Genomic DNA, 11,968 nt, shown 5'->3' with positions numbered 1-11,968 from the left:
GGTTCCATGCACTCGCGACCAAGGACATGAAGGGGTGCCATATTCTCTAGACCTATCTATCCAAACGCTTGATGAGCGTTGATTTGGGGTTGCCCCCCAGGCCAAGAAAATTGATTGCTACAATACTTCCATTGGGCTTGGGGACAAAACCTTTACATGATCCATGTTGATATCGTTTTCTGACATCTTTTGTGCGGAAGATATCATATTGCAGGCCCCTACCGTCGCCACTTCTCCCACAATGAATGGTGGCGGAAGGGCGAAAGTTCCCATTAATGTAGGATCTTTTAGTAGGCCTACTCTGATATTTTGAAACGAATGGTCGCTTCCATGGATCATAGGAACGCTTCCTGTAACTTGTGAACCATTAGGGAGGAAATTTTGTTGGTCAATGATCGTAATCCCTCCTTGAAAGGGGAATGCGATTTTCCTAAAATAGGTCGACACAACAGCTTCCATGGCATAAATCCATGGTCTTCCCAGTAGGATGTTATAGTCAAGATTGCCATCGATGACTTCAACATCTATTTCTACTGTTTTGCCCCCTAGTTCAACTTTCAAGTTACTAAGGATACCGTAAGGGGTATATGTCCTTCCGTCGAATGCTTTTAATGTTGTCGATGATCGCGACAAGGTTGGAGATCCTAAAGTTTTCCAGCAACTCATCGACATAATACATGTCGATGCCCCCTCATCAATAATTGTTCGATGAACAGTTTTGTTGAGGGCTTTCACTTGGACGAGGAAAGCTAGTTGAGCTGGTAACTGAGGATCATATCCTTTGTGATCAAAGGATATAAGATTGGAATCTTTAGGATCCACCCCACCAATTGCTGATAACAATGCCTGCCTTTGGGATGGGCAATTTTGTAGTACTTCAAGAGTCAACATAGGAGATGGCGATTGCGCCAAATCTTCCACTATATTATAATGCTGTGCCGCTCTGGCACGAGGATTAAATGTCGACTTGTGTACTACTCCCTTTGGCGGTTTTATTGTTAATTCATGTGTGATGGGGGGTACAACTTCTGCCGAAGTTGTTGTCGAACTGCTAGGTTGATCTTTACCTTTATCGTTCGACACCTGTGGATTCCCGTAATCTTTGTTCCTTGTCGAAATCAAAGCATCATTCTGTTGCTTCGATATTGATAACATAAGCACTTGCGACGGGGAAGCATTTCCACTACCAACCAGGTTTTTTCCTCGATCGGGAAACGGATCAGTTAACACAGCTGGAGTTTGCGAACTCTTTAAGAATCTTTTTAGATCAGATTTGTATGGACATTCTCTCGTCCAGTGATCCTCATCACATATCTGACACCCATAAGGTGGCTTCCTATCTCGAGGAGGGCTTGAAGAAGTTCTTTGAGGAGATGACTCTCCTTGTTTCTTCTTCTTCCCTTTGTTTTGTTTCTTCTTGCTTCCTGGTTGATTGGTTTCTTTGCCGTTATCTGTCGATACGGCATTTATTTCCGAAGCAAGAACTTCTTCATGCGCATTTTGATTCGAATCATTACGGGCTTTCTTTTGATTGGTCCTTTTCGGATTCGTGTTCGCCATGCCAATCACGCCGTCGCCGGCGTGAGAGTCACTGTTTGATTTAGGAGGAGGAGGAGGGATTGAAAAATCTGGTCTAGGGGCGTCTGGTATTTTGTCATAGAGCGTGCCGGACTGAGTATATACTAAATCCAAGTATTGTGCACGAGCGATAACTTGCTCTTCTGTTACGACTCCTCCCTTTGCTACATCTTCCGTTATAGCCGGAAGTAATGACTTTATAAACCACTCAGCTAAAAGCTGATCAGGAACGTATGTTTTAACCATTCTTCGTCGACGTCGCCACTCATGTGTATGATCTCATATATGAGTTGCGGTTGTCTGCTTGAAGTTAGTCAATATCTCTGTTCCTGTTTCATACCTTATTGGTAATTGAAAGTGGGTTAAGAATGTCGTGGCAAGGGAGCCAAAATTGTCGAACGAAGCTCTAGGCAATTCTATATACCATTTTGCCGCTGGACCTGTCAATGTCCTCTGAAAGAGGCGAAGCCTTATCGAATCATCATTCAAAGTGTTCGACGAACACCATAGATGAAATGTCATAACATGATTCGACGGGTCTTCACCTGGATTTCCATTGAATTTAGGAATGTCGGATGGAAGTTTGTGCGGAATCACTGGCCACCAAGGGGCGTAAGAAATTGGATCGTTTGTTAACCGATGTAAATCAGGCAACTCTAAAGTCGCCACGAATGGTAACTGCTGGTTCAAGTTAGGTGAAGCGTAACCAGGATACGATGGAATCGCCTGAACAGTCGGTCTTTGCATACCAGCATAATGGAGCTGATGTTGGTATGATGAATACGGTTGATGGACTTGACCACTATAAAGTGGTTGATTTTGACCATTTTGAATATATGGTTGTCCAGTATTCGCAAATATTTGCTGTTCAGAACCTTGGTACACTTGTTGGAATTGCGGCTGTTGGTATTGCATTATCCACGGTTGCGACACCATGGGTTGTTGCGCTGCACTAACCATTGGACCAAGATGTGGGGTAGTTGTACCCAACTGTACTTGTGTTGTCCCACCAGTAGGTGATTGTGGTTGGGTCGCAGGGTCAAGTGGTTGTTGCATGAGAACCTGAGCAATCTGAGGTTGACACACAACAGGCATTGTTTGAACTTGCGACACGGTCACAATAGCAGGTGTAGTTGGGATGTTTGTCACAGGTACACCCTGTTGCATAGAATATACAACTCTCGGTGGCTGGGATAGCACAGGTACCCAACTACTCATTGCAATTCCGCCATAACTTGAATAAGGTTGAGAGCTCCCGTTGGGTACTGCCCCCCATACGGTAGCAACCCAGAACTCAAGGCAACTGCCTGCCTTGGAGGACTGGATGGCCTAATTAGATTCCCAAAAGGGTCAATTTGATGAGCCTCACCATGAGAGTTACCAGACATTACTCCAGAACAAACAGGAACAGACCATACTGTCGAGATAGTCTCTTGCTGGACTCCTTCTAGCGACTGCGAGCTAGTTGGGACAGATGGTATGCCGGCGAACATTGTTGGATTTGCAGCAGGTAATTCTACCGTCGCCGTGTCATTCGACACAGTCCTAGATGTCGACGGTTGTTCAGTCATTTTTAGTCTATCCAATTGATCACCTAGTGATTCTACAAGAACTTCCACTGGTGATGGACAAACTTCTGTTGTAGCAGGAAATAGAGCGACCCCTACTCCAAACTGACTTGGAGTGGATACTTGCGGTTCTTCTATAATTTCCTCTATCGCAATCAGACCAGGTGGAAGAGGAAGACCGTCAGGTCCGTAAAAGATTTCCGGTGCCGAAGAAGGGGTTGTATCGACCGCGACGGATGTTTGAGGAACAAAACTCTCTGGACCGGTTACAGATGGAACTGGTTCAGTCATACAAGTATTTTCCCCCAGACTAGGATCAGTATTACTGTCCCTCTGTGGCGGTTGAACTTCTTCTATAGAGGCAGGGTTTCCGGAAATGTTTGGAGTGACCAGAATCTCAGATGTTGTTGGAACGCTTGTTCTAACTTTTAAAGGAGATTTTGAACTGGTTCGACGAGCTCGCTTTGTCCGGATTGTTTTCAATTCCGGAGACAAAGACGGTTGACTCGCAAGCCTCCGAGAACGACGGATATTCAATTGACTTTATTCCACGATTGCGGATTACTCGATCAACTAAAATATAAAGGGGAAAATTTGTGTTTCCGATTTGAATGAATTTTATTAGACGCTTTTAAACATAACTTTGCTTTTTCATGTTTTAAGAGTCAAGAAAAAGCTAAAGATGACTCTAGTCGCCTTCGATGTATTAACGAGCCCGAAGTGACAAATGCTCGGTTGGACCTTTTCAGTTATAGAGTTTGAAAAGGGCCAAAAGAAACTGCTCTGGAGATCTAGGCAGAGGGTGTGCCAAACCTTTCGCGAAACCACAGAATACGTTTTACGGTACGGGTGGTCAATCTTCGTGAATGCTGTGTTCACTGCATCGCGATTAGTAGGGTGGCCGACACAGCTTCCTATGGATAAAGGATAATTGCCTATAGGGGTCTCCCAATATATACTCGACGGTACGTGGGAGCACAAGTCCGTATTAGTGCCACCGACTCTCACGAGGAATCACCCACCTTCGTAGAGATCGACAGTCACTATGTTTAACGACGACGGAACACATCTCTACCTAGACCTCTAGATGTTTGCGTTATGTTTCAAATGCGTTGTTAGGTTCATTCAGTATATTTTAAGTTGATCTTTTTAAAGTTTTCCTTTCAAGGTTCACCACGAGATGTATATGACAAATTCCTAAATGCAGCCTAAGATGAGAAGCAAGCTTTTTCAAACCTTTTTGACTGATGAAAATCTTAACTACTGAGGGAGAAGAAAAGAAAATTCTTTTCACACAGTTCATACAGCACAAACTAATGCACTTTCTCCTAAATCATCATGCAAACTTTTTCAAATGCAAAATGCACAATGCATGTATTTTCTTTTCCCTTTCTTAATGTGGATGGATTACAAAAAGAAAGTGGTTATATAACTTTGATTTCGATTTAAAGCGAAAGTAAACAAGTTTGTCCAAAATCAAAAGACACCTTAAGATTCACTTGCTTAATCACTGGAAATACATGAAATCAAACCAAACTAACGAAAGTAAAATGACTAATCAGCTATGGACAGCAAACAAGCTAACTCTTTAGACCAGCAAAACGCCTAACACAGGTTCAGATCTAAGAGGCCAAAAACATGACTAGTTTACTCTTCGTTATGGGAAATTGTAAATGAATAAGAAATACAAAGAACAAGTACAATTTCGTTATATAACAGAGGCGGAATGATGGCAAGCAATATTGGTTTCAAAACAGGTACAAGACTGACACTTAGCAGCAAAACTAAGTGAAAACAGGCAAGAGAAAAGAGGAAACCCCAAATGCACTAAGCAAATTTGGGTCAACGCAGGCTCTGCACAGCTAAACTGGCTCTCAGCGCAGGTAGTCAGTTCGGGACCTGCGTTGCAAAGCAGGTAGCCTGTGTACTACCTGCTTTGGAAAACGAGAGTTGCGTTTTCACAGTCTCCGGGTCACAATTTTCTCAAAAATGCACGGTTTTTGCTCAAATCAGAAGCATTCAGTCAAGCATACTCAAAGGGATGATTTAGAAGGTGCAAAGCTATCACTAAGAGCTTACAAGGATCTTTGTAGATCAGCTCTTCAAATCATGAATCTGCTCAGAGAATGAGCAAGAGTAGCAGCCCCTCTACTTCGCTTTTGATATAGTCAAAAGCTTTTCGATTTGGTACTCTTTTGTTCAGGAAATGAATAGCAAAAATACTACAAACACAATCAAACGGATATGATCCCCAGCGGAGTCGCCAGTTTGTTGTAGGGAAAAGTATCCGACTCGGATGACCCTAACCCACTCTAAGGGTGACAGTTCCTTAGCAACAACTGTAAAACAAACTACTGAAGGTTTACTTCTTTATGAAAGCAAAAGAGGATGGAGAGAGCACTAACCGTTGCCTTGCGCTTAATGTCGAATCCAAACTCTCCTCTTTGGCCGCTTGCTCCTAGCTCTTTGTCCTTCTGCTCGCCCAGCTACAATGAGATCCTGCATAATGACAAAGAAGGAAACTACAAGAGGCATGCAATCATAACTGGTTCATGGATTAGTGTAAACCAAACATGCAATCATTACAATATATAATTGAACAAAAGCACATAGAAGAACCTCAATAGCTTTTATTAATGAAGAAATAAAGGTTCTGAGAGGATTACAACCATTGCAGGCTCCAACCCAGCAACACCTCCCAGCAGAAAGAATTGCTCTTCTTCACCTCTCTCAAACAATCACCCAATAGCTCAATGATGAAACCAACAGCATATCATTACTTTGCACAAAATTCCAGCCCCCTGAGCTCATAGGAGAGAGCTCAATATATAGATGAATTGAGAAAGGATGAGTCAGCTTGCAACTGATGTGTAGCTGCCTTGTGTCCTCTCTCTCTTCAGTTAATCTTTAGTTGATCTTCAGTTCTTGAGTCCACTTGGTGAACCTTGCTTCCACTTGGAGAAACAAAGCCTCTGACTCATCACAAGGCGAAATACCTGATCCAAGTGTCAATTTTGGAAGATTCCAAAGCTATGACTCACTCTGCCACATGTCCAAACTCGCCCAACGCAGGTGGGCTTTGTTCTGCCTACTTTGCAACGTAGGTACACCATGGAGAAGTTGTGTTTCAGCGCAGAAACCCAGTGGAGCACCTGCTTTGATTTCAAGATTGCTTGATTTTGAGTGTTTTCAGGTGGAGAACTGATCTGAGAGCTGTTGGTTTGCTGACCTTGTTCCTCTAGGGGTAGGAACATCATGTTTAGGGAACTTTGGATCCCTTGGATTATTGACAATTCATGCTTGTTGCTGTAAGGCACAAAATTGTCTATAACAAGCTACTTACAAAATAAGAAAGAATAGGGAATAAAACTATTAAGATATTGACTAATGAACCAATGATACAAATTGAAATATTGATAAAATATGATGATTTATTAATGTAGAATATAAATACAATGTGTAGACTCTTTAGGAGGAAGAACCAATTACAATTTGGTTGGGGTTCCATGTGCACGCATTTAGAATAACTCAAAAGAACTTTCCCTAATTGGCAGGCAAGTCAAATTTAGATTCGGAAACCAAAAATTAACAAAATATCTTAAAATGGAGTAAATTGAAAGTAAGCAAAGCTAGAAATAAGTTATAAATAACTAATCATTCTTACACACAAAATACTCACTAGTTAAACTCCAAAATAGGACTAAATGTCAAACAACAAGGGGAGGAGAAATAAAAATTTTGGTTGATTTCTACCAAGTAGGGAGTGAATGTGTACTCACTCTAGGAAGTCCTATGCATGAGGTAGTATGAAATTATGGAGTAGACTTATCAATGTTATCCTTAAACGAATGTCTATTCAACACTATATGTCATCATAGATGGAAACCCTACTAATAATGGACATTCTAAAAATAAAAAATGTTCCAAATGATAGGGAATGTCTAATAGTGATGAAAAGTGGCAATATGTAACCCTATAAATGTATCGAAGGGATTCTAATGATGGTCAGAGTGTAGATCTTGATGAATTATTTAGTGCAATATACCCAACCAATATGGTGACTTAAGGTCTTGTGTAGGGCCTATGTATTCTAAAAGAAGCTCTATAGACATATATTTCTATGTTTCGTCTTAAATCCATAAAGTAGGACATATGTTGAAATAATGTCAATGCCCCATAGAAATCCATAAAGTAGGACATATGTTGAAATAATGTCCATATCCCATAGAAAGGAGAAATATTATCTTCATAAGCCTTGTATCATAGTATGAGCCGCATACATTGTCTATGATACTTTAAAGAACTATTATGGATATTGTCCTTATTTTGTGGAGAGAAAACGATGAAAATTATGTGTATATTGCATTTGTAAAGTATTTTTCTTTCCTTATATTGAAACTTTTTGATAATTTATGTTTCGATTCCCCTTTCATTGTATGTAAACATTTTAATTTGGTCAAATTACACAGAAATAGAAACAAAAAATAAAAATTAATAAAATGAAATATAAAATTATAATTATTAATTAAAGCATTTTGACTCTATCAAATTACATAAAAGTAAAAATAAAAATAAAATAAAATTTTAAAAAATAAAAAATGATTATAATTATAATGAATAATTAAACCATCATAAATCCATCTTAACTCTGAATCTATTAAGAGTCGAGAGGGATCAAATCTTGTAAGGTGAAAACCTCTTTTTAGAGTGAAAAGAGATTTTATCTCTATTGACACTTGGTAGATCCTAAGTTAATATGGATCTAGATTATTACTTTACTTATTTTAGAAGTGAGTATGAGAACATAAATTTAGAGATATTAGTTTTAAAATCTTAGACTATATAGTCATTCATAAACAATAGTGATTCCCCTTTTTCCCTTTCATAATTTATGAATATTAGAAATAAGAATAACAATCTAAATTTATAGCCATTGAATTTAAAACAATTATTTTTAAACCTTGAATTATGAGATCATTCATATATAATAATTGTTGGGTGTGGAGCCTAGTTATCTTCTTGATTCATAGGTCTCAATCACGTTGGATCCCAGTTTCTAAATAGGGTGGCAATGTCACCTGCATGATAGCCGTCAAAGGCATCCAGGGGGGCAACAACTATTTTCGATTGATCCAAATGGAAAATGGCATCAACCCATGGTACTCATCCACCCATATTATTCATCGACCCATGGAATTTACCCATGGTATTGTAAACGGCATCCGCCCGTGATATTGTAAAATCCACCCATGGTATTCATTCACCCATGGAATTGACCCGTGGTATTGTAACTGAAAGATACTAGAAGTAACAAGTCACATTTTGTAAAAGGAGAGATTGTCCGCCACAATGTAGCCTTTGCAATTATTATCAGTTTTAATAAAAAGTTTCTTTGTGGTTTTGTTTATTAGGCATTCTCCTATTTTTCTTCTGGCAATTAAAATCTTTCAGATCTTGGGGGGAGAGACCCCCAAGATCAAAACTAGCAGTTAGGAAGTCTGGGTCAGGAAATGGAGGCATTTCTAATGCTAGGAAAAACCCCTCAAGAAGGAAAATCCCCAAAGCCCTCAGTCGCATGGGAAGCCAAGAAACCATGGGGAAATTCCTAAGGCAAAAGGCGAGTCCCATACTCCAAAACCAACGGTATATCAGAGGCATCCTCGAGTGGTAAGTGGAATTGGCAGAAAACAAGGGATTCCATTCAGCGCACGATGCGTGTCTGGCATATGAGAGAGAAAACCACCTCTCATCGTCTGGTAACGATCGAGCAAGTCAACTGGGTGAAATGAGCGAACACCGTTGGGGGCTCCAGATCTGACGGTAGAGATTGCGCCCGATGAAGAAACCAGATTTGACAGGGGAATTAAGTCATGACATAGAAAATTTTGACGTCTGATTTGACCACTGAGTCGGCAGATGAGTCATTCCACAGTGTAACTAAAAATCCAAACCATCGAGGAAGAGCTAGCATAGCTTGTGAGAGGACAAGTGGCCACTTCCCTATGGACGATGGTAATGACGCAGAGGCAGGGAACTCCAAGTGAATAGTAGCAGGTGAACCGAAGGGGTAGAAGAGGAAGCGAACAGTCAAAGACAAATTAGCTTAAAACCATGAACAGACAGAGAAGAAGAGAGGAGAAGAGTGAGCAGAGAAGAGGAAAAGAGGAGAACAAAGACAGAGAGGGAAGAAATAAAATACAGTGAATCATGAAGTAGAAAACAGAGAGCCGAGCTGACCTTAGGCAGCATCGAGTAGACAAAAAGCTTGAGAGGTTCAAGCAATCCCTGAGAGGATCTATCAGGAATTGAGTACCACATTGGGCTCCTCCCATTAAAGACCAAAGAGGTCGAGATTTGGTAAGGAAAAGAGTGTGTGCACTTTAGTGGCTTGGGGAATCCAAGAACCACCCTACCAAACATCATCTGTTTCAAGAGACTCAAATTGAGCTATTCACTATAAAAACTCTGCTTTTAAAGACACAATAAAAGAAGGCCACCACTGAAATATGGACTGGAGATGTAGCCCTGGAAAATAGGGTGAACTCCTTATTAATTGTTGTGTTCTTACATTTGCTTACTATGTTTTCTTGTACTGTTTTCCATTTTCCAGTGTCTGTGTATTTTGCAATTTGATCGATCTATTGCATAAAATAACATAGACACACACCAACACATGAGTCTATAATACCTTCATTTATTAATTAATTAACTAAGGTCACTCATGAGTGATTTTCAAATTAGCTTTGGGATGAACATTTGTTTTATGTGCAACATGCTTACAACCGTGCTAAGCACTCTTCTACTCGGAGATCTCCTTTTGAGAGTTGCTTTGGTTTTATACCAAAGTCTCCCTTGGATTTTGTCTTTAGTAAAGACATAGCAGTTGATGGACATAGTGATGTGGATAAAGAAACTAAGCTCATTGAACAGATCCAAGAAATTCCCCAGGCAGTGTAGGAACAACTAGAAAAAAGCCAGGCCAAGTACAAGGCAAGGCATGACAAGCATCGAATTGAGCATAGTTTCCAAGTTGGTGATCAAGTCTGGATGTACATCAGTAAAGATAGAATGTAAGGTGAAGGTAAGAAGTTGAAACCAATAAGGTATGGGCCTTTCAAGATACTTGAGAAAATTGATGAAAATGCTTTTTGCCTTGATTTGCCAGCTTATATGCATATCTATTCAATCAATGCAGAGAACTTGAGACTGTATGAACCTTGATTGATTGAAGTTCCTGAAGAGAAAAGTCAGTTGCCATCTATTGATGATCTGCTGCCTGAATATCTCAATGAGTTGCAGGAAGACGCAGTTCTAGACAGGAAGGTGAGAACTACGTGTAGAGGGGATGTTGAGTACCTGAGAATTAGACTCAAAGGTTCAAAACCAAGTAGTGCACAATGGATAGACATTGGGCAAGTGAGGAAGTTGTATCCTCATTTGATCAATGCTTAAAAACCAACTTTTGGTGGTCCAAAAGCTTTTCAGTGGGAAGGTGTGATCCAAAATGGATCCTAAAAACCATCTAAGTCTTCAATACTTAAGAACTAATCCCAAGGATAAACCTTCAAGAATGGCAGAAAACACTATCGGATAAGAAAACACCCAGAAATGGTGAAAATAAAGTCTATCGGAGGCTTAAGCAACATTGCATAGGAGCTGTCGGATTTGGCTGATCAATGGTCCAGATCTAATTGGCATATCACAATCAGAGGTGGCAAGTGGAGTTAATCGGAAGCAGCCTTATGGAAATCACGATATCGATCAGCGTGATTAAACGAGGGCCGTTGATCAAGCATGCAGATCAAATCTACTTGTGCAATATCGCATCACTAATATAACACAGGAAAGGACTTAACCCGTGGCTCGAAGGCTTGGTGATATGCGATTGTGATGTATCACATTACAATATCGCATTGCAACTATATAAGGGGTGATACCAAGAGGCCAATGATCATGCAATAACGATGTGCCAATAGCCAATAAGGCTGATCAGCGCAATCAACGATTGGAGACCTAGAAGGAGATGCGGCATGCGATATGACTAGACCTGATGGGATTTATAGATGCAAATACATAATATTTGAAGTCTGATATGCAGCCATTTGACGAGTTTTCCTATGTATTTGGGGTTTTTCATTATAAACCCAAATACAAACGAACCTGTGACTAGCGACTTGCGATAGAAACACAAAGGTGGACCAATGGAGTCTAAGGTGGAATTAATAATATTTGAAGTCCAATAGACGTTTATTTTAGTAGATTTTACAGTGTTTCTGTGTATTTCTTTGTGTAAAAAGAGAAACGATATTTTTGGGGATTTTAATGCTCCAGTGGTCCTTTCCATTTCATAACAGGTGGCCACCATACCTGAAGACATTACAACATGATTGGTTAATGCTCAGAGTGGAATTGAGCGGACAGAGGCTGAGAGCTAGAGAGCCCGGATGGGAAAACAAACATACAAATTTCGATAGGCTTAAAATCCACTTAGTGTCAGAAACAGGGACAGGTGGTGCTGAGACAAAGAAAAAACAAAGATAGAGAGTGAGAGGGAGAGTATGTGTACTCAGAAAGACTTGAGGGATTCAAGCAAAACCATGTTGTTTGTTCCTGTTGTGTTGAGACTCAATTTGAGCCCACATTTGTAAAAACTCCTCTTGAAGACATAATAGAGAGGTCACCACTGAAAGCTGGACCAGGAGACGTAGCCCAAGAGTTTTGGGTGAACTCCTTGATTATTTGCTTTGTTATGTGTGTGTGTGTCTATTGTGTTCTCTAACTGCTCATTGTCTATATTATTTGCAATCTTTTCGATCCGTTGC

Source organism: Pinus tabuliformis, chromosome 2_1 (genome assembly GCF_031772625.1).
Source record: "Pinus tabuliformis cultivar Carrire ecotype Pingquan chromosome 2_1, CPIR1, whole genome shotgun sequence".
Lineage (NCBI taxonomy): Eukaryota > Viridiplantae > Streptophyta > Pinopsida > Pinales > Pinaceae > Pinus > Pinus tabuliformis.
This window is presented reverse-complemented; position numbering follows the sequence as displayed.